Genomic DNA, 25,512 nt, shown 5'->3' on the forward strand with positions numbered 1-25,512 from the left:
AATAAAAAACCCACAAACCTTCACGTTCTCTGTGTCTGCAAAGCAAGTGCAAAGTACAGCCTATGGAAAGTTTTACAGCAGAAACTGCTACAATGTCCTCCGGCGTACATGCTGTAATGTGTTTTTATCTCCTTGTCTTTTCTTCCACAGAAACTACTCAAGACTCCACCAGAGCTCGTCTCAGAAATACAGCATCTCCTTCAGCTCTTAGGGGAAAAGCAAATACTCTGCTTGGTATTTGCCATCTACAAACAGCACCACCAGAGGCAATAAAACAAGAGTTTTCTTTGCTACTGACACCTCGTGGAACTTCATAATCCCCTACAGCCTGTCAATCAAAAGAGAAAAGGGGATACAAATTTAGCTCAGCCCTCCAGTTATAATCAGCCTCTTCCCCATCCCATGTCATGGGACCCCAGGAACCTCAACAATAAACCGGTTCCCAGAATTTAATTGTGGTTTGGTGACTCACTGACACATAAGCACTCTTGAAGTAAACAATTCAGTGTTTCATTCTGGCCCTCTTGTAAATAATTAGCTACTAATCCCAAAATTATTAGTTTTGCGCCAATCTATTTAAAAAAGAGAGAGAGAGAAAAAAGGAGAAATATAAAATTCCTCAATGAATTCTGTAGTAAAGAGAAGAATTTGAGCCCTGCTGGGAGCTCTGCCATTTCCCTCACGGGACCAGGATTTGGCATGGAGGAAGCTGCCACTTGTGTAAAAAGTCTAATTACGAAACTACCGTAGGAAAAGACAGCCCTTTGTTTAAAGTGCTACACCAACACATCTGGCTTTGGCACAGTCTTCCCGCATCCCGCAGCTCGAAATGGAGAGCGCAGATCCTTTCTGTGCCTACTGTTTATGATTAACATAATCCTCCATTCTGGTATCCAAAACCTGGGCTACCCTCTGAGGGCCCAGCCTGGCGTGCTGCTCTATGTCAGCAGCAGGAGTAGGCCGCATCTATGTTAATTACAGCAGTCGCCTCTTACAGGCATCGATATGGAAGGCAGTGGTGGAAATCATATTCTTTTTCAATGTCTGTGATGGGACACGAGTAGGAAGGAGACAGATGAGTCACCACATCGGGCCAATAATACCTGTGAATCTTTGCAAACTTTGCAGATGAAGTTTTTCTCTTGCCAGAAGTGACACAACTTTTATGCGGGAGCTTTGCTACCATCAGAGCAGTGTTCATTAGATTATCCTTTATGTGCAGAGCACTTGCCTGCTCACAAGGAGCTGGCCAAGGTCTCATGGCTCTGACTCATGAGCTCCGAGAAGCAGGAGGAGCTCCAAAGGCTGCCTCATGAGGCACCTATGTACCCTGGAGGCCAAACAGCAGAGCCACAGGCCAGGCAGTGTTATCCTGCTCAAATCAATTCTCCAAATCAAAGAATACCTGTCTTTGGGATCTTCTTCTCTGGCCTGAAAAGGTCATACCTGGAATTAATTCTCAGGCTTCGGTCTTCAATTCAGAAATGGTGTCAAGCCGTTTTGCAAATTACTACACTTACTTTCTTCTCCCACAATGAAAGGTGATTAACCAATTAACACTAATCACTGTGGTTAAGCATCCTCCCACTCTCACCAAGCACCACCTCCTCCATACAAACTCACTGCATTAACCAATGAGCACAAAAAAGGACTGCATCCTTACACTATCACTTCAGATGAAGATTGTGTTTGCTTCTCTCTATCAGGCCATAGGCGCAGTAATACTGTGCATTGAATCCTGGATTCTGTACACATCACAGACCATATGCTGCTTGGTAAGCCTCAGACCTTCTTTCCATGTGGTCCTTCTTATTTGGCCAAGGCCATAAAGGGAGACTGGCACTGTTTCTGCTCATCTCTTTTCAAGACAGGTGAGAGCCAAAGCTGGAAAAGGGGGTTTTTGTGTCTCTCAGAAGCACTGACAAGCCACCCAACTCCTAACCCTTAACTGAGACCATCCCTTGGTGTACCTTTTAAAAAGCAAAGGGAAGACCATGGTGTGACATAGCACATCCACACAGATGCCTCCTGTTACTGAATTCATACCACTCTGTATTTCTGACTCTTCCCAAAAGGTGAGAAATAAGGGTGTAGATTGAGACAACAGGGAGCATAAGCCCCTGGGCAATGAAAGAGAACTGACAAAAATGGAAGGGGCAGACAATCCTTGAAGGTGTGAGGCAGTACTGACGGTATGTGGGAGAACATGGTGTGTATCTGATGGCTAGAAGACAACGAGGAAATGGGAGACAGCAGAAGAAGTAGGGACTGTGAACATGGTAAGCAGAATGATAAACAGTGTCAACTGCTGGGAGAGAAAATAGTGCAGAGGACATGAGCACTACTCTCTAAGGGAGAGTCATTTCTTTTTTCTGAAAACATCTTCCACTGACTCTTGAATCTGGAAGTTTAAGTTGAAGCTTATTTCCTCCAAAGGTTAAAAAAGAAGAAAAAGAAAAGAGAGGGAAAGAAGAAAGAAAAGCAACTTTCTAATTTCTGTCACATTCATCCATTTTTTTGGAAGCTAGCTTTAGTATTTTTTGCAGGCAGCATCACTACAGTACCTGAGGGCATCGGGCCAATCACATGAACACAAAACCAGGCCTTACTTTTGGGAAAAACAGTGTGAAAACTGGCCAGTAAAGGGAGAATGAAACCCTTGCTAAACCTCAAATACCTTAGTAATAACACGAGTAATGGCCAAAGGCAGTAGATTTAACATCCTGACCTATATGAAGATAGGACAAAGGACATCAGAGCCTTCTTCGGGATATGCCCATGAAGTGAAAAAACTAGCAATGCCACATCAGAGAAATGACCAGGTAGCCTCTAGGCTGTGTTTGTACCAAACCGAACCTTTAAATGTTTTCAATATTTAGCAGGAAAGCAAAAGCACTATTTTGGAGCATATTCATACAGAGAATTTCTAGTGAAACATATTCAGTGGAGACTGTACTAGGCTATGACAGAACGTGGTACATATATAATAAGCAAGCTGTATAAAATACACCGAACAACTGCACATCACATGAAAAATAAAAACTTATGTAGTTTGAGATATGTTTAATGAAAAGCCCCCATCAGAACTGGCTTGCAGGCACAATCTTAAAAGCAGGCTGACTCATGCTTTCTATTGCTAGATTAGTTCAACCCACAAGGACATAAAAAATGCTGAAATGCTTAATCAAAAGGCAAGGAACTACTAAGTTTCCCGATATGAACATTCAGTAGTTCTGTGTGATCCTTTTGTCCTCACACAGACCTCACAGTGGCTCAGATTTGTTACTGTTCAAGCCCAGAACTTCCTGTTTTAACTTGCTTCTTGAACACTCCAAAAATTGCAAAGCGCAAATAGCTCTGCAATAGTCAGGATCAGAACATAATATGGTATGTGCTCAGTGCTAGGCAGGCTTCAGCAGCTATTTTACAGCATAAAAGCCAGAAAATTATTATATGCAAGCAATGAGCCTGATAAGTTGTAATTGTAACCTTGGTGTTTTGCAGGTTTTTGAAAGCACTTGGGCTTCAGTGAGCAAAACTGTGGGATGAAAACGTTAATTCAATGGATAAAATCATTCCTTCTGTAGTCCAGCACTGGTGGGACCCCAGGTCTGGAACACCATTTGCAGAACAGACTGAATGATAAAACCATTGGGTGAACATTACCTGCAGGAAATGGAGTTGTCCCTGGAAGTGTTCAAGGCCAGCCTGGATGAGGCCATGGGCAACCTGATCTAGTATCTGATCTAGAGGCTGCCAACCACTGCCCATGGCAGGGGGTTGGAATTAGATATTTTTGAGGTCCCCTCCAGCCCAAGATGATCTACAATTCTATGATTACAAAATGCAGTACTGCAAGTAAATATTGTTTTTATGGTTTCAACACAACTTCAAGTCTTACTGTATTTAGGTAAATGCATCTTTTTTTTTTATAAAACAACAGAAAATACAGGAATTATTTTTGCCTTGACAAAAAAGGAAGCTGCAGAATGGTGTTAGTAATGCAAGGAGCTCCCCAGCAGTCAGGTCACAGCAAAAAAAAATCAGTTTCACAAGAGATTTGTCAAAATGCATCATCAAAACAACACAGGAGAATAGTACAGCATTACCTTTAACCCACTTAAGCATCAAGCAGAAAACTGTGTATGCGACACTTCTCTCACTCTGTATTTGTTGAAATGAAACATCATCTCACTGTGCACAGTTTCTCCATCATTTGTAAATGATGATCAACACGTGGAGCCATAGCCTTTCCCTGTGATGCATACACCCAAAGAAATCTGAGTGTAATCTGCTTAGGACTGTGTCAGATCAGTGAGTGCAGCATCTCCTTTGCTTTACGTCAAGCCTGGCAGAGACGTCAGCAATCTCACTACTTCACATCACTTTGGCCTACTGCATGTGTACACAGGAGGGCATGCGAGGAGCACAGAACTGGCAGCAGTTCTCTAGCCACTGGCCTGATAACCAATGCTGTGCTCTCACAAGCCAGCTCTCTTACAGCTTAGCTCTTCTTGCAGGAGATCCGTATCTCTGATGAGGTTATCAGCAATGAAGTTGCATGAATGTATTTATATGGCATACAGGAATTACACACAGCACAAAAACCCTGCACACACTTTTGCTGTTGTTTGCAGTGGGGGTGAAGAAGACCTAGTATGACAGGCAGTGAAGTGCAAAACTTCAAGGGAAAAAAGAACATATTTGGAGCATTAGTGCCAAATATTCCTCGTGGAGCTTCTTAATATGAAGTGGTACAGTGGAAGCTGCAACTGAGTTGCAAAAGCTGATCCATAACTGCTCATAAGGAGAGATTTAGCCTTAACACATAAAGGCCTCCACAACCTTGTTATAAACATCCAAGTGAGCAAGGGTACTGCAGAGCTATTGATGACAGAAAAGCAAAAGTGATTGCATAAAAGGTTTCATATTCAAGCAGTTATTCCTGTGTTTTTGGAGAGCCTTACAGACACTTCATGGCTTATGTTTGTTCTCCTGTGCATGGGAGTTTCATTTCGACAACAGCTTTGACATAAAGCTTTTCTTCTTTTTCTTGTTCTGTCAGTTCAGGAAATTGTAGCTCCTACCCAAATTTCAACAAGGGACAATTTATCTTTGATGCTAATTTCTCTTATTACTCATTTTGAAGTGTGTATTGCACAGTTGTTTTGAATGACCCAGCAAACCTCCACAACCAATTAACTGAAGATAAGCCCAAAGATACTGAATTTTGAAGACTTTTGTTGGAACTGGTGTTCTTCCACCATCAACACGATGGTAGTTAAGAAAAACATTTTCTGAAGGTCAGGAGGGAAGGTACCTTAATGAATTTTGTTAACACAAATGAATTGTGTCAATGCACCATATATGTACTGTGTCTAAAAAGTAAAAAGAATAAAATAAAATCAATGAAGCAGAAATGAGTTCATTGCAAACACAAATGTCACTCTCCTGAATGGGGATAAGCATTATCCTCAGGACTGATAATGGCATTCGTTTGAGCTATTTCAGGGGTTCAGATACAAACAGTAGAATTAATGCAGCTTCAGGCGCTCTGTTTTTCTTAACCACAGCTTCAGAGGGTTCTTAGTTTCAAAAAGAAATTCTGAATACTGTAAAAATCATTGTCTGTATTGCAGTCCTTCAGTTACAGTTACGCAGACATACAGAATTCTGCAGAAACCTTTGGAAAGTTGATCAGAGATGTGGTCAGAGATATAGGTTTAGCCCCACTGGAGTTTGCATATCACACTAGTTGAGTTTCCAAACACAAATCCATTTGTCCTAAAAACTGATAGCCAAACTGCAAAACCATTGAGTTCTGCAATGTCCAACATGGATTCTCTGGAATGTATGGCTTAAGTTCAATTGTAAGTGGAAACCACCATAAAGAATCTTATTTCCAACAAAATTAAGGTACCAGATGAGTTAGCTGTTTTCTGAAATACATATCCCTAACCAGCAAAGCCAATGCTATGGAGATAAGGACAAGCTAAAAAACTACCCAGATCATTTCTCAACCTCTTAAGTCAAATAAGTGGTCCTGGAGTGTTCATCTGCCACTGCAGTAAGAGCTCAAAAGAAGCAGGCATTAGACATAAGCTCAAAGTATGCTCTGCACCTGAAGAGGACCATGCAGTGCTGGATCGGTGCACTAGGGCCCTGTGTCAAGCAGCAAGGCATGGCATGGGCACAAAAAGAATCAATCACAGAAAATGGGAGACAGACAAAGTTAAAAGACTGAGAGGCTGGACAGACATATCAGTTCAAAGTTAACTGTAACTTGGCAGGAAAGTGAGCAAACGATAACCCTGTTCAAAAGAGAGCAAGGACTGGTGGAAGAATGAGACTTATGGGAAAATCAGTTAACTTATGCTAATGGTTACTGGTGGACATGTAATTAGGTTAGAGGGCAGCTATATTTAAAAAGTATTCTTGCCTGGTTTTAATTGATATTTTGAAATGGAGAAGCCCATATTGCTATTTCTGAGGTTTACCCAAAGCTTATTTTTCAAAAGAAAAAATTCCATGACTTCAGTAACAATTAGACTCAAGTTGGAGAAACTTTTCTGCAAACATTCCCTCTGAAATTTCAAAATACAAAACATATGTTTCATACATACATAAATATATTTGTAATTATTACAGATAAATAAAGAGTTTCAAGTTACCTGGCAATAAGCTGGTGGTCATAAAATACGACTGTATTAGAACTATATAAATGCCCATTTACTCATGGTTTTGGGCAGAGGAGACTCATGGAGAGAAAGAATAATACTTGTGAAAATGAAGCAAAAGCTCTTATTTTGCTCATTTTAACAGAATACCGCTTGCATCCTCTATACTGGGGTGCAGCACTGCATGAAGTTAAATGATTTCAGCTGAGAATTTTCACAGGTCAGAAGTTGCCCTGTTCAAAGTCCTGTCCCTTTTTATCCTCACTTTTTGAGAACAAACACATGATGGCACCTTTCCAACTAAATAATTCACTCATTTTAATCAGGCAGTTTCCTATGAGGTGTGCTCTAATCTCTACCACTCTTCATACCATTTTTATTGACTTCACTGGGGCCCTGGTGGGGACAGCAGTTTTACCAATGTCACTTCACCTCTGAAAAGCAAATGTCTTAGCATGGCACAGAAACGTTATGGGTGCAAACCTACTTTTGGGTACGAACTGGAAACAAACCACACAGCTTCAGTGCTAACAATGGCCTTTCAGTATGTCTGATAAAATAGAGATATTTTTTAAGCCTATATTCTTGTTTGCTGCCTCATTTACAGCTAACAATAGTACAATCAGGCCCAGAAATTAAAAGAAAAAGTTTAATTGCTGATGATTTTGCTATCTGTCCCAAGCAAACAACAAAAGTCCACAACCTTTTAACCTTTTCCATCCTATTTGCTAATTACTTATTTTGTAATTAACCCATTATGCATCTGTCATTGTATTTTAAATTAAATCACTTTAATTGCTACTAAGTAGGGTCTATTTAGTTCCTGGTACGGTTGCATGGGGTCATGAATGGGGAGCTGTTGAAACTCTGAGTTACAGGTGGCTCTCTGCAAAACTGCTGAAGTTGCTTAAGATAAAGACGAGTTAAGCTGCTTTCCTTAGGTGATCTGATTTTAATGTCTAATGGCATATTTCTAAAGAGGAAAAGTTTACTGCGAATACTGCTTTTATTCCTCACACATACGTCACATTGAGCACTTCATTTTTGTTTTGCAGAAAAAAAAAAAAAAAAAGAAAAAAAGGAAAAGTAAGTAAAATATGATTCATGATAACTTCATGATGGATTCTCAAATGCCCAAGAAAGATACTGAAGAATGCATGTGGCATCCTCTATAGAATGGTGGTATCGGTGAGTAAGATCAGTTTTCCCTTTAATACTAACCAAAGTCAAGAACCTAGTAACAATGCTTTGGACATGAAAATATATTTCCAGCAAGAATTTAAGCCCACAATTTTGCCAAGCATTTGTTTGACTGGTAGTTACATTTAGGTAAATTAAGTCCACATAAATGAAAACTGGCTGATTTCGTAAGCTCCACAACCCATGCAGACTTTGTTCTGAGAATTCATTAACAATATTAGAATCCATGATTAGCCGAGATGTTAAACATTTGCTGGCTCCTACCAGAATAAAGTAAGTACATGAAAAGGAGCATAACCTACATAACCCTTCCAAAAGGCGATCTCTGACCAGTGAGGAAGCTACAATTAAACTTTTAAGCTTCCTAGGTCATTTCTGCATTTTTACCACCAACTCTCTCAAAGCATCGTGCATGGCTGGGTGCTTATGGTACATGTGCAACATTTTGTTGCTGCCAAATGTGTGCTGCTGCTTCCATTCTGATGAGCAACTTCTCAGCTCCATGGGCAGCACATGGGGCTTGCCTTGTCACGATCCTTTTCTCATCATTGTGCCATACTTCAGCAGAGCAACCCATATTGGCATTCCCACTGCTAGCACTGCAAGACCAGACTTGTAGGTGCAGAGGAAGAAGGTTAGGTACAGCAGAATGATGCAGAGAGGAATGGGAATCAAAGCGGAGACTTTCAGACTTTGAATGAGGAGCCTTTGGAGAATCTTCTTGTCATCACAGTCTGTCAGAGGAACACCATCAAAAGCTCAATAAATGGATAAACTTGTACAGAGCCAAATGATGATATTAGAAAGCTGATAAGTGATTAGAGAAGGGGAACAGAGGCAAAGATGCATCCATGGAATTAAATTACAAACCAGATACAACTGACAGCTCTATTCTGAATATTCTTAATATGTTGTATGACTCATCTTGATCCTCTCAGCAGGCATTCTAGAAGTTCTAGAACACCAATACAGAAAACCCAAATTATAGATGACAACAACTTGAGAATCACACAGCTCTGAGGGTGACCTGTGTATAGATGCAGAGATAGACTAATGCTGGAGAGAACCCAAAAACAGCCCCAAGCCTATGGGAGAATGGCAGGGAAAGAATGAGGCAGGGTATATGCAGTTGTAAAGCTGTATTCTGCACCACTTACTTTGCTTGAGGTTTCAGGGAGACATTTGTACCTCTTCTGCTTTTCTTGGTTTGCCAACCATTGGCTTGGTACCCTCAAATCTTCCCAGTTTCACCATCACCTGCATTCAGCCCCCAAAAGAGGTAATGTGCTGGGACCTCAGAAACTTGTCAAAGCACTAATATTAAAGTTTCTCAAGGGGCAGGAGGAGATACATATGGAAACAGCATCCTTCCAGTGTACTGAGTAAAACCATAGTATAAGCAGACACGCCAAAAGTTACGTGGTGGAAAGCTCATCTTCCCATCCCACTAAGCTAATTAAATTGTGAATACAACCCTGCCCCAGTGCTTCATAATGCCTGTATGACTGAGGTCACATGAGGGTATCAGCCTGAATTTCTCTGTTCTCCTGAGTTTGTGGAATGGAAAAATTTCTCGTAAAGCACAGTTTCTTCTCTCCCTTTCCTCCCTGCCTGAATTTTTCTCCTGCTTTCCACTCTGCCTTCATCTTCTCCTGTTCTAGTTTCTAGCTGTGTTTGTATGAACATGCAGACAGGAAAACTGCATTTCATTCTGAAGGAAATTAGACCTATGTGCTTTCTGGCCCATTCAAATACCAAACATCAAAGTTACAGCCCTGATTACTCAATCTTTGTCTACTGCTCTTGTGTATCTATCTGCCATTTGAAGAACAAAGCCAAAGTGAACACAGATGCTATAAGGGTCAATCATTCAAAGAAAACTCAACTTTATAATACTAAACTTAGCTGGCTTTCAAACGCTAGAAGGAAGACACTGAATCTGACCCAGGCTGGAGCCTTGACAGCTGGGCAGCAATTAAAATAGGGTGTGTGAGAAGCATATTGGGCAGATTGAAAACCCAGCAGCGCAGAGTATTGGGCAGATTAAAAAAAAACAAACCAAAAAAACCCAAAAAACTATTTCAGAATTTTCTGTTATAAAGTTCTATGAAAATGTATTGCACAAAACAAGATGGAAATCACTGCTTTCTCAGTAGATATCATTCCTCCATTTAGTGTCATCTCTGTTTAACTAACATGGAGTTTGATTTTAGCCAGGCACTCAGAGATAGCTTTTATGCCGCTTGTTTCAGAAGGAGATGCAGAATGGGATGTTGTCCTTTCACTGCTGATAACCAGGCTTCTCCTGATTTATCTCAGCAGCATCACACGGATACTGAAAAGGATAGCAGAAATGATCCCACAAGAGATATGGCTGACGGAAAGCATGTGAATTACCTGGACCCATGCTAAAAACATATGAGAGACATCTTTATTCTTTCACTTTCCACAGTGTCTTGAGCAGTAAAATGTTGAAAGTGTCAAATATGATGCAGCAATGCAAATTAAGGATGCAGACATCCTCCCATCCTGTGCCGGGAAGAAGCTAATCTATCAGAACAATTTCAGAGTGAATCAGTTTCATAATTATTAATATATGGATCTAATCTACATTCAATTCTGTCCAAATTACCTTCTGCTGAAAGAACAAGTTCTGTGTAATGAAAAGAAACAAATGAAGCTCAGAGAAAAATAATTAAAGCCGGCAGTTGGAACGGGAATTGGAATCAGCACGTCTTCATGTTCCGTGTTGAAAATATACTCTTACAGTAACCCGGCTTCCTCACCCATAGGTGGGGATGATAATACTCATCTAAGTTCCAAGAGTATGCCGCAAAGATCTACAGATAAGCCATCAGAACTGCTATTATTAATACTATATATAGCTGACATGCAAATTGAAAACAAACAAACAAACGAAAACCCAACTTCAAAGCAGTTTCACAGACTGCACTTCTGGTGTACTCGCTTTTGGAGACTGCTTCTATAGGTTTCAGAAAAGGGAGAAATTATTCTTTATTTATTTACTGCATTTGGGCATCTCTTTTGCTATTTTTTCTTTTACAGCTTATTAGTTTTATGGTATTTTGTTCTCTTTATGATGTGGAAACGCAGTAGCACAGTGATTCAATGAACACCAGTTTTACCAACCAGCCAGATTTAACAGGCTATTTCTTGTTGTATCCTATAAACACAAGGAGCAGCCAATCTGATATTTAATGATACAAACCATAAGCAGAGGTACTGCTTTGTGCCAAGATGCAATACGTGGCGATTGCAAAATCTTACAGAGAAATTTACTTGAGAAAAAAAAATAGAAAAATACAGCATGGAGTTTCTGAGTTGTTCTTCTGTGGGTATCAAAAACAACTATCGTTAGTATGAGAAACAGATAAATAGATTAATTAGAAAGCTTCCAAAGGTTTTAGCAGAATGAAAGAAAACTTCTTGTCCTTTTAATCTATGGGAAGAATCTGTAATTAATTGTACCTTTTATGGGAAAACTTTATCAGAAAAAGATTCATATTTTCTTGTTCTGCTGTCTGCTAAGCTAAGAGACTTTGGTATGAACAACAAAGCAGTCTGATTATAGGGTAAGCACTAAATCTGCTACTTTCTAAAAGATGAGTATTTTTCAGATTCTTAAACGTTCTTCAACAACTTCATGAAGTTCTTTATAATGACACAAAATCAGATTTTCTTTGAGGTATCCTAACCAAATTATAACCTACTCTGTTAGCTTTTTTAGTACCTCTTAAGAGGAGGTAGTTGTTGGGTTGTTTGTTTTTTTTTTTCCTCCTTAAAAACATCTTGGTACTACTCTCAGAAGTGAGATTTTTCTACCATTAGGATTTTCTGAACTGGCATAAAAAGTACAACTTTATAGTCCAGGGTATGTGCTGCAGTGCTGTCCTTGCTCACATTCAGAGACAATAAATAGAAACAAGAAAAGTCTTAAAAATTCGACATGAAAAAGCGGAGTTGCCAGTAATGACCTGGTTCACAGCTCCTAAGTGCTGGAAGTTGACAGCACTGGATCACTGGAAATCTTTTAATGATACAGAAATCTGTCCCCTCCTGTATCAGAATCATCCATTAACTTGTTGGAATTCACAGCCACATAGATCTTTATTTCTGAGCTACTATGTTAAAAAGCTATAGGCAAAACATGCGTTTCTCTTCCAGTTTTCTTATTTCACTGATATCCTTTGATTACATTTTACATGTTTCTTCATCTCAGTTTTATTCGTCCCTGCACTTTTTGTAGACATGTACTACAACCCTACAGAGCTGTACAAACAAATACTCTTTCATGCTCCAGGACAGATTTAAGCTGTCACTGTCAGCAACAGGATATCTGTCAGTATTAGCCATCCTGCCAGCTTTAAGATAATAAGAGAAATGATAAGGGTCTGTTCTAAGGCCCATAGAATCACAGAGTGTCTATTGACATCAGCTATTTTGTACCACATTCTTGTAGCATGGATTAGGGCACAAAGAGTAGCTCCTCATGCCAAATTCCATACTTAATTCTTCACATGCACTCAGCTTTATTGAGCAGACTCAATGAAGTCTACTGGGACCACCATTCCTGCAACCTTTGTACAACTTCTACCTTACTTTATGAAGTCTATCTGGGCAAGTAGCCAGGCCTTCATATTTTACAAAGGAAAGCCTCTTCCTCTGCCAGTTTGAGTTCACTCCTTTCCTTCATTCCTATTTACTGTACTTCCTTTACCAGGTTCAGAGAGGTTGGTTCTTTGTTGGAAATTTACTCTTTGGAAACAATAAAACTGGTAGCAACGTGACTTTGTCAAAATTGAGCCCAAAATATTTGTCCACAGGAATACATCATTAGGGACATTATCTCTGCAGACAAAACAGCCTGCCTGCTGAGCACCACAGCCCAGCTCTCCTCTGACAGCCTGCCAGCTGGGCTCATGCCTGCTTTCAGGCAGACTGCTGCCTCAGCCATGGGTCACATGGCAGCCAGCAATATTCCATCCTCCGCCCTCCCAATCCCATTGCCATGTCCAAGGATTGTCCAGAAAAATGGTAGATGCCTCATATTGGAGATGTTCATGGCCAGGTTGAATGGAGCCCTGAGTAGGTGGCAGCCCTGCCCATGGCAGTGAGGTTGGAACTACATGATCTTTAAGGGCCTTTCTAACCCGTGCCATTCTGGGAGTTCACGATATAAGGCCACAGTTACCTAAGTAATGGTGTCTGAAATATAATCTGAGAGCTGCCATGGTGCTCAAGCCAGTCCTGACAACACCAACCCCTTCCTGACTTCTTCCAGGTGTGCACAGCAGCAGCAGAAGCCCTCTCACACCAACCCTGCATCATTTTCCCAAATAGCTGCAGCTAAATCAACAGAGATGGTGGTACTTCGACACTGGCATAGCTTCATATATATTAGCAACTTTGCCAGGATAATTCCACTGGCTAGATGGGGAAGATTATTTTTCTATGTCCCTACACAACATATATACACTGTCAAAATCATCAAAAGCCACTTCACTGCTTGCCCAGTCACAAAGGAGTTAGAGCCTGCAAATTAAGTAAGTGGCAGAGTGAGGAATGAAATTGAATTGCACATATTTCCTCACAAAAATGCTGCATGAAACAACTGCATTCCCGTATTCAAACATTATATTTCTGTGGTAGTAGGGAGTGAAAAAGAGAAGTCTCTTCCTTTCAAATGCTGTTTTTCCACTAGCACTTTTTAAATTAGATCTTTTTCCAGCTGGTTTCATGCAGATACGTTTTTCCTTACAAATATTAGTCTTTACATACTGCACAAATTAAAAGAGTGCACAATGTATTGTCCTCAGAGATAGACAAAACCCACCACCAATTCCAAATGTTGGCTGCCAGTGCTGATCGGTAAAAACAACCATGGCTTAATATACAGCTGAGTGCCAGCCGGGCTTCTGGGTTTTTTATTTCAAAGATGAAGTGAGATAACCAAGAAGAAAATGCATTTGTCTACGAGAGCCAACAACCTCCAAAATAAGAGGGGAGTCCTACAACTCTCAACTGAACATAGATAAGAAGAAGGAAAAGGGGATATTTGAATAAGGAGAAGCCTTAATAAAATCCAGAGACCAGCCTGCTGAATGACATCTGATTGGCTCCAAACCAAGACATTAACTGTGGATATAAACCCGGGAACTTCACTAAATAGATGGTCTCTTACTCACCATGGGGTGTTTACAAAAAGCAATTCCATTTTCCCAGAGACCATGACTGAGCAGCGCAGCACCTCCTGCATTCATATCACATTTACATTTCCAACAGAGCAAAGCAATGATGAATGCTACAGATGCAAAGAACTGCACAAAGACATGCAACACTGGAGAATCTAGTCACTCCTAAGAAGGATCTGGGATAAGGAATGTTCACAGTTGCCAGCATTTTCTGTAGGTTTAGCAGCCCACTAGGATATTTAAACAATACAACACATTTCTTTTTTAAACACACTGTCATGAGGAGCAGTACTTTATACATAGTTCAATTGTAATAATATTCTGAACTGCAAAGGAAAAAACTCCATTTGCTGGGATTTGTGCATCAATGAAAAAGTCAATGGTTTGGAAGCAAATCAATGTACACACAGTGTCAAATATCTCACTTACAAGCTAAATTAAGTAAGATCTATATGCAGTTCTTCATTGCTGCACTGTGAGGAAAACTTCTGACACACAGGTAGAACAATCTTTATTTCTCATTAGAAACCACTGAATTCCAAACAGCTTTTAGAAATTAAAAAAAAATGAGATGGGAAGAAGTTGTACTGACTCCAGTTTAAAAACCAACACGATGGCTGGTGTGACTGCCCATCAGAAACTGAGATTCACAACTGGAATACTCTGACTCTGCCAAAAGCACAAACAGACAAGCAGCCTGACCCTGTTCCCCTTTATCTTGAGAGAACTTCTACTCACTGTTTATATTCTTTCATAGGAAAGCAGAAAGCTCAAGGCAGCAGGCAAGGTAGGCAGAAGCCTGGAGCCAAAAGCTGCCTACACCCAGGAGAAGATGGAGCAAGGCATTCATTTGCAATTCCACAGCCCTTCCTAGCGTGTCTCACTCACTCGCTGAGACAAAGGCCTTCATCCGAAACTTGACATGGATAAGAACAGGCATAAATTACATTTATGTAATGTATAACTATTACTATTCTAAACTATTCTGGAATTGGATAGCTGAATCCTGAAACATTCTTACAAATCTGTATTACTGTGTAATTCATCTCCTGAATAAATCTATGCTTTCACAAAGTGACTGAATCAACCCTTACTTCAGGCAGGGGAATATTTGTTTCTCTCAGTACACTTTCCATGCTGTTTTTAAAATTCATGTAAGGCTCTAGGCTGATTTCTGTTCCATCCTGCACAGATTTCTCCCAGACAAGACTGACATTTTTTTCTTTGCAGTTATAGGGAATATTTAATATATATAAAGAGAACAGCAGCTTCAGCTGGGATCCTGAGAGACCTTGCCCTGGGCAATGCTACCTATCTGTTAAGGAGGTGCAAAACCAGAGCTCACATCAGAGAGGAGATGAGGGACTACAGGTGGGAAGTGTCAGAGCTACCTCCATCCTGCAATGCACATGACATTTCCTTCTGGTTTTGGGAGACAGGGTCTGACCTGACTTAGCTGGCCCCAGAAGTAATGCTGTGGATGAAAATCCTGAGACACGGAAGGAGCAGTCCACTCGAAATCATTAGCCAATAAGCAGGACTTGGCTTCAATTCTTGCCAGTGTATTTCTCCTATGGGCAGTTGGACCAGATCTATGTCTAAGTGCCATAAACTGACTTTCACACTCTGAGGAACAGGTGCCACAGAGCAGAGCTTCCATTCCTTTACCTACAAAGGACTCTTGCACTGTACTCAGCATTCTGAGCTCCAAAGTTACTGCCTCCTCCTTGAAAGAATACAGAATACAGCTTATTTCTATTTGATAAGAGTTGCTTCGTTCCGTCTGTGTACAAACTCCTAAAATTTTACCTTCCTGGTCTTCTGTAAGAGTCAGGAAATAATAATACAAAAGAAATCAGTGGGTGTTTTTAAACATTTTAGTTGCCAAAGTATGACTTGAATGCTTACAATCTGTGATTCACCTCAAATGAGTTTCTCTATGTCCTTGACATTTAAAGATTTCCCAAAAGACTACACTCCCTTACAGCTGTTTGTATCACCAAATCCAAAAAATCAAATCAGTATCTGGCATAAGCAAATTCTTAGTCAGAAACCATAGCAAGTGTCATCAGCTTTCCAAGGAAAGGTATACAGAAAGCAAAGTTCACCAGTAAGGAGGGAAACTTTAGAGGAATCCACTGATCAGAAAGCATTAGTATCACATTCAGCATTTTCATGCAATAATATGTTTCTGTTTGACAACAGCAGGAAAAAAAAAACAACACAAAAACAGAATGACAAAGATGTCACAAAAGTACCATCAAGGAGCCCGGCTAAGAAAAAATATTCTTGGATGCTGTCATGAGAACTGGGAACATTTTTAGAGGGAAACATTCCAGTCTGCTTTCTTAAATGTGAATACTTGCCCAAAATAAAGGCAATAGCAGATTCCCCCTTTGTGGCTTCAGTCTTTCAGCAGTGGTCAGTCTATCATCACTTGCACGAACTCTAGCTTGCAAATAGAAGCCTTAAATTTTTGCATACTTCTATAGCTAGTTGCAAAGGATTTCAGTACAGTGCCACACTACTGAGAATGTGCCAACACACTCCATCTTTCTCTACATTGCCATTACAAGTCAGCCTGCTGTTAAGGAAATCTGAGTTAATCTTGCGAATATTTTGTGCTGTGTCATGTGCTGCTTATTAGGAACTGCGGGCAACCAGACAGTCTCAGCTGGTCAGCTGCAGGAGCTGCAGAAGTCTTCCCCATCTCTTTGGTGGCAAAGATGCCAAGTCTGCCACTATCTCAGTTCTCTTCAGGAGAAACAAAGCAGAAAGCACTAATTACATAAGGTGCCGTGGTGGGCAGTACAGCAAATGTCATTCAGAATGAACAGTCGAGCGTGAAGGACAGAAAGTTTGCTTTCTCTTTCCAAGAAACACAGTAGAAAGTTGAACGCTGGATACCCTCTCTGAAGTAGTACAATCTGAGTGCATTTTTCCCAATTTATGTATAGCAATGAAACACCCTTAAGCCTTCCATTAGGAACTTATTTGCAGCAGGCTGTCACTATTCCAACAAACCTAAAGTTCTCAATGCAGACATCAGCTAACATGCAGCAGCAGATCTCCTTCACCTGGCCGTATGGACATACTAGTGGGCTGGGTACCACTGCAACTAATTCACAAGCAGGGTTTGCAGTAAGTGGTTTTGGGGGCAAGCGAAGTAGTGGAGGACAGAAATGTTTTAAAAAAGGTTTTCGCCTGACAAGGCTTTATATAAATTCCAGAATAGTACAGGTTACCAATCAAGACTACAGCAAATGTCTTACATGAGACAAATCACACACTTCACCGCACAGGACTAAAGGAGACTTGCTTCTTGGTGGATGTCTCCTGTAAATCAAATGTTAGCATCAAACTCCACACTTACCCTAAGCAATTTCTTCTATTGCTCATCTCTTTCTTCAGTTACAGCCTTTCCCCCCCAATATGGAGTTTTCCTGCTGCAAATTCAGCTCTTGGTATTCTGCTGTATTTATGAACAGTGCTGGCCTTCTCTCTCCTTCACAGCTAATTATTGTGCATTTATAGAGAAAAAATATCACGGTCTTTTGAACATTCTTCCTGAGGAACAACAGCTGTACTTATCTAACTCTTTACTCAGAACTCCACTTTCCTAAGCCTTCAGTATTTCTTGCTGCTATCATGTAGCCACTCCTACTTCTCCCTACTTCTCCAGCCAGGACATCAGCAGGGAAGCATCACGATGTGCATGTCTTCGAGCTATTACTGAAAGCAACCTATACATTAATCATACTGGATAATTTCCTCTGGAGTAAGCCCGTTTCCTTCAGTTCAAATCAAACTATGCTGAGATTACTCTGAAAAAAGAAGTGTCCCTTTATATAGTACCTCTGGAGTAGCTCTGTCTCATGTATTTATTGACATTTCCAAATTAATTTCTGGTTGCACTCCTTAGTCAATACGTGCACACGCACCAACTTACACATTCCTCCATTTTAGACTTGGTGCCTAGATCCATACTGTAGTAGATAGTTAGACTTCTAGCAGTTCTGCATTTAGTGAAGGCTACTGAAAGCAGAAGGAGAATGTCAGTGACAATTTCTGAAAGTAAGACCTACCTTTGGATCATTTTTTTCCAGCTACCTAGAAAGCAAATGACATATTTTTATTCTAATAATGGATCAGATATCATTATTCAAGAAAGAATATATTTAAGTGAAGTCCTAAATGTTACTTTATGAGAATAACCAACACATCACAGCCACAGTTTTCATTCACAGCACTGTAAAAGGTCAGCATGCAAATGCCGTATGCTAAAAACGGATCTGCTCTGCGTAATGCCCAATAAACTTAATGAAACTAAATCCTGAAGACAAAGTTAATCTTTTTGTTTTACCTCTGATATTTTGAGTTTGTTCTATAGACTAAGGCTTGATTCAAAATGTCAGAGGAAAAAAGAAGAGAAATTAAGTAATGCAAAAATAACATTTTCTTTCATTACGCACAGTCTATTTATACAGTAGCTATCTCCACACTACTTTTTCCAGGAAAAGCACCAAAATGATGAGCAAAATGTATCCTGCTTTTTTTTCTTTTTTTTTTCCCCTTCTTTTTTCAACTTCAGTCTTGTTCTATTTCAATTTGAGTAATTTGAGTATGTATGCAACCCATTACATGAACATTACAGCAATGTTATCATGATATACCCTCCTTTCTGCCAGGCAAGAAATAAGCCTTTAAGCCATCTGAAAGCAACTACAGGATTTTGAAGAGTAGTTTCACCAGCATAACCTCTAAACCTTTGTGGCTGACACACAGAATTTTGCCATTTTATTTTTAGTAAAAACGGGTCATGTCAAAGATAGAATAAAATATAAAGCTGTAAGTGAAATGATCCAAACACCACTGAGTCCATAAACACAAGATTAAAACATATTTTTTTCTATTGAACACTTAAAAAGGGGGGAAATCATTAAGCAGAGTATGAATGCCCAACTTAATGTGCAGGTTTGAAACCAGAACAACTGAGATACACACACACGATATGTAACAACTGTTGTATCTAAAAAGTACCTCTGGCAAAGTAATTTGTTACATCTCTGTGCTTAACACCTACAGGCACAAGTTCCGCCGGGTTATACTACTCCTCAGTGAAAGGAATAAATACAGGATTTGATCAGTATAATAGCTGTATGCACAGACATCTGAATACCCCCGTTCAAGAAGCCCTTTGAGACTACCACATCCTGGAATAAAACTTAATGGAAGACACGGTACAGCAAAGTACATACAACTGTAGCCAGCCAAACTATCCTTATTTACTAAAGATGGCTTCTGCTATGCATGAAGTTATTTCTATCCATAATTCCTGTAATTCCATCTTTATGAGACTTCATACAGATAAGGCTTTATTTATTAGATATCTTTTTCATATTTTTCTTTGTTATTCACCAGTAAAACTAACTGCCAGATCTTCCTTCAAAATGTAGCAATACTGACAAGCATTCATATTGGAAAAAATAGAAAAGAATAAGATGCAGAGTCTATCCAAATCCAAATCCACTCTTCAGTATTACAGGAGTTTTAGATCATGATAAAGCAAGGTTCATCTATGGTTTGAATATACTGTGTTCTCCCACACCCCTTTACAGAGGGTGTTTTACTGAAAGATGTTGCATGTGCCCTGATGTTACAGACAAAATTCCCATAGGTCAAAAGGGACAAAGATCCCATCAACTGAATGCAGTCATATGCAGACAGAAATATGGAGAATCTGGCACTTTCCTTTACTCCCTTCCTAAAAATTTCCAGCGCTTGTTTATGACCTTTGATAGGCACTCAGCTGTTACTTTTATGCAATCATTTGTTAAACACTAGCACCTTTCCCTGACTGCTAGCTCACCGGCCATGACCCTAACTCTTCTCTGTGTAAAAACCTTATTTACTTTCACTGAGTTTCCTCTGTCATCTCAGTACACAGTCACACTGTCAAATCCCTTTGCAACAGACCTTCCTGGCTGATGCTAGGGATGTTGGAAGGTGTTACTCCTCCAATCTGACCTTCTTCCATAAGCCAAACAACACAGACTCTTGGACAGTTGCCGGCAGGACTTCACTGGTAACTTCCCCCAATTGTAAACCTTGACAACTTACTCCCCTTTGCTTCCTAATGTACAACCTGCTGAAAATTTGCAGCAGGAGCTTCCCTTTCATTTTACTTCTGTATGAGCCTTAAAGAAACTTACTGAAAGCTTTTGGAAACTAAAATAGATAAGTGGATTCCATTTTTTTCCCTAAAATCTTTTTCTCTCTTGCAGAACCAAGACTCGATTGGCTGAGAGAGAAGAAATGGTTAAGAATTATGGACTTTTTACTTTTTAAAGACCATTATCTCCCCTATCCACTTCTTACATGCTTCTTTCTCCAGCAAAGTAGAAATTAATGGGGGAAGGGAAAGAGGAGAAAGCCATCACTGTGGTAAAGGGAGCCTTCTTGGAGTTCATGGGGAAGGAAGCCAATGAGCCTCAAGCAGAGCTGCCCAAAATGAAGGCTTCCAAGATGATGGATGACTTCAAACCTTTGGGGGACTGGGAAGGAAAACTGAATGTCTTCAGAAAACAAGGCATTAAGGAACTCTCTCCCTGAGACTAGCAGAGACTTATCTCACTGGAGAAGCTTTGAATTGAACCTTTCATTCAGTGAATGGTAGTTTTCCATTCAAAATTTCAGCCCAGGGCTCCTAGCTAGTCCAGCTACCAGAGCTAAGATGCTGCACTTTGTGCTCTTTCACGGTATTAAAGCTGTACTGCCATACTTCATGACACTGGGGCTGAAGGTATAGGCTGATGATTTAATATTGCGTTTTAACTGTAATGTCTAAAGAATTTTGGCTGGCTGGTAAAGAGGATAGTAGACAAAAGCCAAAGCACAGTTACTCACACCTTGTTTTATGGCTTGGTTTTCCTCATGTTATGACATGAGATGTAAGAAACACAGTACAGAGGTTTCTATCAGCTAGAGCAGATAAATGCATGATCCCTTACAGAAACAAAGTCTATAGTGATATCCCAACGAACATTGCTGTATTTATCTTTGAGATGCCTCTAAGTATTCAAATATATTCATAGGCACACATATATGCCTACACAGAGAAAAACAGAAAAAGCTTACGTTAGTCTAGACAATAATTGCAATATACTGAAAATAGTTCAGTTGTAACATACCACGTACAACTAGAATGTCTTTTAAAATGTGATTACATTGTTACAGTTCAACATTCGACCAAACTATACACAAATGAGCTACAGCTTACTTACAAGGGTAATTTTTTCCCCTACTGTTTTTCATTGTTACTATTTTGCAAAATAATTCCTATAGATCAAGGTAGCAAGAAATACTTGAAAGCAAGGAAGTAGGAGCCAAAGCTACTGTTTCTAAAGCTGTTTCCCAAGGAAAAGCCAGTTATTCCCAGTGTTCTAACACTGGCAGTCTGTTACTTTTCCTCAAACATCCCAAATCTGATAAAAATAACAAGCTCTAAGAATATTCAGGTCTAGAAACATATGCTAGACACAACTTCTACTGTAAAATAGCCTTCCTTAATATTATATGTTTTCAAAGAAAGCCAAGGCAAATCAAAGCAGAAACGTGGAAGGGTAGCAGCAGAGGGAAAAGCTTCCATAACTTGAACTATCATTCACTCCAGAATTTTGCAAAAACCCATAAATAGGTAAGACAGTGAACGAAAACACATGAAGGAGATGAAAAATGAACAATGCAGTTTTCATGAGCCAGAATTAATCATTGCTCTTTCTTTTGAAAAAGAGCATTCCAAAAAAGCATCACCAAAATGTAAGTAAGACACCACAACAGAAAGACATATTATGTACCAACAAATAGGAAGTGTTTGAAGAGGCATCACAAAAACTGCACTGCAGACTTGAAATAGATATTTAATCCCACAGCAGACAATCCTTGGTTTAACTGGGTACAAAGAAGGGTGGCTTAGATGTCAGTTTGTCCACAGTCAGCTCACAAAAACAAGAATTTGCCTTCATTTTTTTGCTGCTGCTGTTAAAAAAACCAACACAGCAAAACAGAAGAAATGAGAGTTTTCCTCTTTCTGTACATCAAGGAATATCTTTGCTGTGTTAACTTGAAAGAACTTTTCATTCTAAATCTCTGAGTTTTCACACATAAATATCAGAGAGGCAATACAGATAAAAATAAACCTGGCTTAGCCCTGCCAGGGCACAGCACAGATAGTGAGTTAACTTTTCCCTCTCCAAATCACAGCATGTTAAGTTTTGTTACATTCTTTGAAGCATCAATTTTTAATTCTCTCATCACATCCTTTACTACTCTCACCTAATTTGAGGGCAATAGGTTACAGTAACTTTTATTGCTGCAGTGGACATTTTTCTTTTTTAAGTGTGGGCTTTTATGTTATGCCAAAATTGCCTAAAGTGCATACGAAAATGGTGGGAGGTTTTTGTTGTTGTTTTTTAAGAATGTGTGTACATTCAAATGAAAAATTTTGCTTTCTGCTTGGATGCTCAACAAGCAGCATTTCTGTGCATGTCAGAATCTCACTATTGTTCCTGTCCGTACCCACCGCATCTGTTCCACAGAAGTCACATTTCTCCCAGTCTATATCATGTTAGGTGTTGCAGGCAAACATCCCAAAAAACCGAGGAGGGTTTAAGGGCCTGCCCTACTCATCCCATGGCAGAGTTCTGCCCCATGCAGGAAGGCAGCAGCGGCATGAACCCAGCTCAGCATGGGCTTTGCCTTTCCCTGCCTGGCTGGCTCTTGGCTCTGGCAAAAGGGAGCCCACAAGAGAACTGCTGCCTTCCAACAAGCTTTCTGAACGCTGTATCTTGAAAAGCAGAAAGAGCATGTTTAGGAACTGATCGATTGGCTGCTGCTGAGCCTGCAGAGGAGTGAGGGAGAAAAAGCAGAGAGGACTCACCAAGATGCATCCTCACGTAGGGAGCAGGGCTTTTGTAGGACCCCTCGACAGTCCGAAGCCAATATGCTTTTTCTCTGGTATTGGCCTTTCTCAGTCCCCCTCACTCCTAATTTCCCCATTTAAGGCAGAAAATAACAAGGCAGAAGATGCCAAGAGACTTTCATGACATAAACAATAAGGCCTTCCTGAGCCAACATTTCCTTTAAAAAAACTTGCCAATAAAGCTCCTGGAGGCCAGCGAGAGAAAGAAATGCCGAAACAGCCGTGACATGAACTTGGCATATTTTCTGACTCACTCACTTCCCTTGAGACAATCCCGCCAAGAGAATGCTGAAGGATAATGGGAAAAGAAAATTTCTTCCTCTGCAGAGGACCATGGCTACCCGTGCTATAGAAGAAAACTGCCAATTAACTTTATTTCTGTTTACCTACAGGCGCGCTCACGCAGCCATCTCGGCTGGCATGTTTCCTGACTCACACGCTTGCATTCGTGCATTGATCTCACAATTCTCATGTCTGGAAAAGAGGCTTCTTTTTTTTTTTTTTTTTTTTTTTTTTAATTTAAATACTAGAGAATCCCTGACTCCAAATAATTTCTGCAGAGCTGAAAAAATGATCAATAATTTATAGACAAATGGTCGGCTTTTTCATATTACATCCAATTTTCCTTTTCCCTTATCCCTGCTATTTAGACTTCTGTAGAGAATCACAGAATGGCTTAAGTTGGAAGGGAACTTAAAGCCCACCCAGTTCCAACCCCTTGCCATGGGCAGGGCTGCTACCCACCAGATCAGGCTGCCCATGGCCCCATCCAACCTGGCCTTGAGCACCTCCAGGGATGAAGTACACACTCACTCACTGCTCGGGTGAGGCTGTCCCTTGTCCGTAGCAGAATTTTCTCACTGCAGGCGGAGATGTTGATTACAGGTCTCAGCACTGCAGTGGCAAAACAGCTTATCTTCCTTTTCCCCACACTCAGTGGCAGGGACTGAGTGAAGGCTCAGCCATCCCGTCACACAGATCTTTAGTTCTACTGCAATGTGAGTTCGTGCTCCCAAGAAGGCAGCTGGTGCTGCCAGGCACTCCTCGCTCAGTGGAGGTTGTTGTTGTTTCTGAGGTTTCTCTGGTTTTGCATTCAACTTCTTAGATTAGCATCAGAGTATCGCATATCAAAATAACCACTAGTGAGGATTTGCTGGCCGGCTCACAAGTGAGGGTTCACCATACCTACACCTGCATAATTTCACTGCAATGTAGTCTGTACCTCCTACTTTCTAATTTCTAGTAACTTTCCTGTTGCTTTAGCACTTCACCTTATATCGGGGCTCAGGAGCCTCCTGATGCTCCCTTAGGAGCCTGCTGACCACTGAAGACTCTCAGCAATTACACCTACGTTACCTTTCCTCTCAGCACAAGGGAACTGCTCTTCTGATGGCACTGCTCTATCTTCCCGAGAATCTGCTGATACAGCAACAATATCAAGTGGCCACTGTTGTGTTGCTATTTTTGTATGGACAGCTAGTGTGGTTCTTCTTGCAAAGTAATATACTATGCTTTAATATATATAATCAACACTGCAAGCTCTCCACTACCTCACCTTTTCTCCTGCTAAGCGCCTTGTCAATGTGCGCATGTACTGCAAGCCTCTTTTTCCTCATTCATTTTTTCCTGTCCACTGGATAAGCTAACACTGGCTTGTTTTAGGTTTGTTTTCATCAAAACCTGAGAAAAGAGGTGTTTTTTGTAACGACACGGCAGCAAGCTGCCTGTGGTTGGTTGGCAAACTCTGAAATTCAGGGCTGGGGCAGAAATATTCAGGAGTCAAAAAAAGCTGACTTGCTCAAGAAATTAAAGCCCTTCTGACAATCTTCCAACGAACCCCTGAGGAAAAGGGAGGGAACCAGAGAGACTCAAGGAAAATGGATGGGAGCCCAGCGTGGAGATTCAAGCCAGAGCAGTTCCCGGCCAAGAAGGAAGGCTGGCAAGTAGACAAATACAGGCTTTCATAGGCAGCATTGTAAACAAGACATTAAAAATATTAATCCATTTAGATTTCAAGCACCAAGATGAGATTTACTTAAGAAGCAGAATTTTGCTGCTAATGGCTCCTCAAACATTTCAGCTGAATGTCAAAACTTTTGCTCAGCTGTATCAAGTGAAAACACCCGGAGCTGTTGACACTCTAATATTCAAACAGGCATTCGTATGGTAGGGCTGGAAAAACACAGGGGATGGCAAAGGAACACTTCAGCCTTGGGCGAAAACTCAAGCCCTCAGAAGGAAACTGCATTCACAAATTATTTTTACCTTCATTTCTGCACCAAAATAATAAACCGAAGGAGTGAGATGGTTTCTCAAAGCCAAACTTCCTTTCAGAAATCTTTTCAAATAAAGTGTAAATTACTTCTGACAAAATACTTTGTTTTCAAGTAGGAACAGACGCCTAGAACAGAATGTCTTTTTGTGTGAAAGAAAGTTCAGGCAG

General features: G+C 40.3%; 1 protein-coding gene across 6 annotated transcripts in view; it reads right to left on the reverse strand.

Moving 5' to 3' along the window:
* Positions 1 to 25,512, reverse strand: part of THRB (thyroid hormone receptor beta) — a 160,803-nt gene that overhangs the window by 52,675 nt on the left and 82,616 nt on the right. Inside the window, exon 1 of one of the 6 annotated variants that reach the window (XM_015853983.2) lies at positions 23,028 to 23,046. The exons of 4 other annotated variants lie outside the window; for them this stretch is intronic. The gene's annotated coding sequence lies outside the window, so the exon portion shown is untranslated. Of the gene's footprint in view, positions 1 to 18; positions 43 to 23,027; positions 23,047 to 25,512 lie in introns of those variants that run through there. One more of the 6 variants, XM_032442349.1, reaches the window with a different exon arrangement.

Source organism: Coturnix japonica, chromosome 2 (assembly GCF_001577835.2).
Source record: "Coturnix japonica isolate 7356 chromosome 2, Coturnix japonica 2.1, whole genome shotgun sequence".
NCBI lineage: Eukaryota > Metazoa > Chordata > Aves > Galliformes > Phasianidae > Coturnix > Coturnix japonica.